The sequence below is a fragment of the Taurulus bubalis genome, assembly GCF_910589615.1.
Source record: "Taurulus bubalis genome assembly, chromosome: 1".
In the NCBI taxonomy this organism is placed as follows: Eukaryota; Metazoa; Chordata; class Actinopteri; order Perciformes; family Cottidae; genus Taurulus; species Taurulus bubalis.
The window spans coordinates 23,736,852-23,742,851 of NC_136589.1; positions in this window are offsets into that span (position 1 = coordinate 23,736,852).

Below are 6,000 nucleotides of genomic sequence, written 5' to 3' on the forward strand. Positions count from 1 at the left end.
GCAATGACACTGATGGGTAGCATAGAATGCTGTCCTGTTAGCTTCAGGCTGCATCAAACATTTAGGCCTTAAACATGTGACCTTTCTGAATTCCCTTGATCATTGTTGTCCCTTTAAAAAATCTTGAAAGACATTAAAGAACTGATATGACATGGTATCAACATGAGCATCGCTTCACTTTTTTACACTGAACAAAAAGGGAAAACTGTTGGTTAATTACCGGATGAGCTGAGCGCCAGAAAATAAATTGCCAAAAATTTCAATTCAAGATTTAAAAAGTTACTTTTCCTGTAAAACAATTTGCTGGATTTCACATCTCAAATGTGAGGCTATGCCTCATCTAAACAAGCCATTTGAAGACATCCCCTTTGGATCTGCATTTCTTCTCTATTTTCTAACATTTAAAGAAAAAGCTAATCAAATACTTAATTAACTGACAATGAAAACAACCAAAAAGTGTTGCAGCGCATAAGTGTTGCGAGTATTATGTATTCACATGTAATGCAATACTAATGCATGTAAAAGTCTCAAATAACAGCCATAAAGTGTGCACATAAACAGAATGTTAACACTCTCCTCGAGTAAATAGAGTTTTTAAATCTCTTAGTTGAAATACTTTCTTTGTACGTGTCTTGCCCCAACGACCAGATAGCATGGAACAGACGTACAATGATAATGATTCATGCTCCACTTTTTAGGCGGTAACTATGGAAACGGTGTACCCAAACACCAACAACAGAAAACATTCTGTTTCCTTTCTAAAAAGAAAAAGAAAAAGCATTACAGTAAAAGTTGTCGTTTTTAATTTCTTAAAAACACAATTTAACACATGCTTCTGATATCAGTTTAAAGTCCTCTGCAACAACACAGCAGCTTCTTCTCTCCCTCATCTTGGGAACGCCTCCTCTGTACAGGAATGGGAACCAAGGCTAAAGAACTACATCACCTCAGTGAGCATCACATCATGGAAAAACAGAGAGGCATGAGAACCAGAAAAGAAACACCCATTCTTATTTTCAAGTTTCCAGTGACTGATCCCCCCCCACCCTCTCATCCCATAGAGCTGACCGTTACACACATACAGCAATGACACCTTTTACAGTTGCCCCATTGTGCCCGACTCTGTTCGAATCAAAGTCACTCCGGCTGAGTGAGCACATTCCAGACAGGACGCCGCTGCAGCGAGGGCGTTCGGTTCCTCCAATATACTGAAGACATTTAGGTGCAGGCCCGTTCATACAGCTCTATGACATTCACGCTTGCCAGCTTTTTAGACTCATAAAACACTAAATGGAGCACGGTGGGAGTTTCATTCCCATAACATCAGAGACCAAATCGGGTCAAGAGGGTCAATTGAAAGGCTTTGTAGGTAAAGGCCGACACTAAAATATGTTTTTGACAGAAAATAAAATAATGTGAATTTGGTTTTCGCAGTACAGAGGCGCGTCTCGTCCAAAACAGACTCCTACTGGGCTCACCTCACAATCATTTATATTGGCTAAACATGGAATCCTTTCAGAGCAACTCAACCAACGGTAAATGGAAAGTGAAGGTTCCTGGAGGCAGGAAAAAGAGTGTTTTTTGGAGGGGGAGACAGGGTGAAGTTTGGAGTGAGGAAAACAATAAGTAAAAAGTTGCTCTTTCAGCTGGTTCTGTTTCTGGAAATGTAGACGCTGACAACGAAGCTCACCCTAAACCGAACACACTACAACTAAACTAAAAAGGTGTTTAAAATGTGTGGAACACTAGTGTTTTCAGATTTTCAGAAACTTTTGTATTTTGGATTAATACCAGAAAATGGTGGTAAAAACACCTTTGGAGCAGCAAAAGAGACAAAGAGGCCTTTTAATTGACCTTAACTGAGTGTAAAACCAACCTCTGTAACCACATAAGAACATTGTGAATGATTTTCAGTATGGTTGGGTGATGCAACGTGAGTTAAGACTGTGATCCCTATATTATGCAGCACTACAACATTACTTGTATATTTGCATGCGGGTTAGGCAACTTCGGTCTCCTGCATGAAAGTTGTTGCGCTAACATGCCCATCCACCACAAACTGGATACGCTGAAGGCGTCGTCAGTATGCTCCAGGCAAACTGCTTGTCGGACGGTCAAAACGTGCTAGAAAGCTCCTGCCGCCACAGTTGGATTATAAAGCGACACAAAAATTCATCTCAGGCTTCTAGCAAAGCGTCCAGATCAATCGGTATCCCGTGAGGAGCTATATCAGAACTGGAGAATATTTTTCTTCTTAGAATAGAATAGTAAAGAACGGCGCTGAAGGCTTTTTTTTAATGGAAAAAGTTGTTTTCGCGACTGGATTCTGCAATAGTTTGACAGACAGATGGTCACCTTTGTTGAAGATGCCTGGGGTAAGGGTGGGTCATCCAAATAACGTTTGTTGTTTTGGGCATAACCCCACTCTTACTTCTCATGTTGCTACATAAGGACACCAGACTTCTTGCATTGGCACTTATTGTTGACCACAAATCAACAACAGGATACTGGGCTGACTAAAACATACGTGACGTCTGAACCGATGTATGTTGAGTCTGAACCGATTATTAACACCACAGTCTCATATAGCAGGGCCCGATACTAAGGTACTACGGTGTTTTCAATTATGAGATTTGATTTATGCAAAGCTTAAACATTCATATGCCATTAAAGTTACCAGAATATGATAGTTAGAACTACCAAACACCAAATACAGTTGGAATAAACGTTGCATCCAGGATTCCAGGAGTTGTAGAGATGACATTTATTGTGTTTTGCCCAAGAGGCAAACGCTTGACTTGGAACATACGACTTTCTAATCACAAGACTATCTCTAACCGAGCCTGTGGCAGTCGGCAATGTGATAAACTGTGTCGCGTATGAGAATTGGCTTTCTGTAAATGTTCAAAATAGAAAATTCATTCCTTGATCCACTGCCAAAAACACCACCCACCTAACCTACACCTGCTGACATCCAACTGGCACGGGGACAAGTGTGTTTCCCGACGTGCCGCTTCAAAGCTCCGCCTGAACCAACCCACACTGGTCCTCTCTGATGTTCTCAAGCACACAACCAGCACCAGTGCAGTGCGGCCGAAACCCCTCACCTCATTACCATACACAATAAACACTTAATTTCTCACCCTGGTGTAGCGTTTGACTCGTCCTGCCACCTCCAGCAAACCTCATTGTACACACACACATACACACGCACACACACACACACACACACACACGCACACACACACGCACACACACACACACACACACGCACACACACACACACACACACACACACACACACACACACACACTGAGAGAGAGAGATTGTGGAGGCTATAGAGGGCAGAGAGAGCCTGTTCTATCGCCGAATAAACAAACTATCTCTCTCCAACAGAGCTGTATAAGAGGAGCCTCACAGCAGGGAGTAACTAAACAAAACCCACAGCTGCAGACAGAGGTGTGGAAATGGAAATATAAAGGGTCTCGTAATGGGTCTTGTGAGGGAGGAGTGGGTGAGTGAAGTTTCGAGTCCTGCCATTGTCCTTAAAGATGAATACGATTTTACCTTCGTTATTTGGCATGTCGTGGCCTAATTCACTGCAGCCTTTTGGCTATTCACCCACAAAAACGTCATGCTGGAAGCCTCCTCAGCCTCAAACCCTGATCAATTAATTTCATTTGAATGTGTAGGACTATGAGTCAAGATGACTTAAGTTGGGTTCTAGATTTTACATGTGTGTAGTCGTCAAAGTTGACTAAGTGAAATGGGTATTCAGTTTAGTGCTAGTGGGGCATTTTTAGGTTTTCTTGCAAATATGCAGGTTAGTGTAATAACGGTGGCAGATTTACCGAGCCAAATTATTCAGATATTTCGTAAAAAAATGTATTTAAAAATGTACAAGATTTGAGGGAGCGGTTAAATAAAGGATTCAATTTCCCTGTCTGCTGTAATGACCACTGTTGCGCGCAAATTTCATCCACCGCAGATTGGCAGTAAATAAGCAAGTTAGCATGTTTGGCTAACTAGCTTTTTACTACAGGACCTAAGCCGTCATTTCTTTCTAGAAAGGCTCATTTCATGCTTAATGAAATGTCTTTACACGGTTCAAAGTTCTCGTTTTAAGCTTGAAAACATTCCAAGTCAAAAGCCGAAGTCAACGTCAATTAGCCTAATTAGCTTTACGTTGAAAGTTTACATGAGAACAAACAAACACACGGATGAATCCATTCCCTATACTTTGACTCTGTTTGCTTTGAGAGAGGACGGTGAACGAAACCACCATCCAATCAGCCACCATAACAACTTTTTCACTTTGAACATTAAATATATTGAGGCTACATCTGCACTTCGAAAACTATAACAACTGAATTATTAACAAAGATCATTCTATATGGTCAACAATTTTGACTTTAACTTTGACTGGGAACAGGTTTTCCACAAAATGACAAATATTCTTAATTTTACCTGGTCAACTTTATAACATGACTGGCCCCTAATGTGATTCGTCTGAAGCGAGATCCAGTGCCATCAATGAAATGAAATAATTTTGAAATGGTAATCAACAACAAGACTGCTTTCCACGGTCATAACATTTTCTAATGGGATTAGAAGATAAATTGGAGCTTCATCAACATGAGGAAGAGCTCCTTTACTGTTGAGTCCATGACAAACAGTTTTAGCCCTCCTATTCTCCAGTGGTGGAGCCAACACATCTGTATATTGCCTGACAGTGCTGCAGCAACATACCTTCTATAACCTGCAGGGCAGCGGCCAGCCAACACAGCAGGACTGGATGCAGGGCAAGAGACCACCTGAGGAGACATATCAGTCACATAAGTTGCATTTCATGCAGACTTAAAACATTTAAAAAAATCAGGTGTAAAAAGTGTCAGAACAATAATTCAAGAGAGCTGAAGAAATGTTGCTACATTGTTGGTCCACCCTGAGGAGTAGCTGAAGTGAAGATACGAAATGGATGGTGAAGTCAGGTAAAGTCCACTCTGCTTTCTTTACACGCAGAACACTTTGGAGGTAACATTGAATTTGCTTACCCTTGAAACATTTTAGCGAGTAAAGGAAAAAAAATCCAGGTTTGGACGTGAACTCCAAGTGCATGTGTGTGATGGAATTCCAGCAAGCTCCGTGGTCCCTCTGCCTCACTGTGCAGACCTGAAGTCCCGCTGCTGCTGTTTCTCCCTCTCTCTCTCTCTCTCTCTCTCTCTCTCTCTCTTTCTCTCTCTCTCTCTCTCTCTCCCAGTACAAAGGCTCTCTCAGTTCTGAGCTGAGTGACTCTCAGACCCACTGAGTTGGGAAATTTGACTCTCTTGAAGGAAAACACTCCCCCTTACTCACTGAGTGGACCCTCTCTCTTAACCTGCTGCTGGACTCAAGTTCCTTTTACATAATGATATGATGTACATGTATGATTCATCTATCCACCTTTGTATCTATCTTAAATATGGGGGTGCCGTTCCAACTCTCTCCACCCCATTTTATTTCATGAGTGCAGCTAATATTAGACTAAGATTACATTTTCCAAAAACAACTTTATCAGTGAAATAAATGAATTGTGAATTAATAAATATCGCAAATAGCACGGCCAAATTATTCTGTAAAATGGCCATGGTGCGAATTTTTTTAAAATATAAATCGATGTTAGGGGTTTTGACAACCCACTTCCCACCTTCTATCTATGCACCCTGTGTCTAGCCTCTAAATTCACATTAGGTATGGTGCAAAGAGGAAATTACACATGGCAGCCTTATTATATGCTCTGAGAACCAGAAAACTACTCCTGTGGTGGAATAATACTACCTGATGCCAGGTACTGGTAGTTAATTAGTTGTTATTGGAACAATCCTAACTTTATTTGGAAATATGCAGCATTAGCGAAAATAAGTCAAATGTAACTTTATAGTCCAATATGACAACTTTGCATTAAGGGGCTTTACAATCTGTACAATGTACAACACCCTCTATTCATAAATGTATTCTAA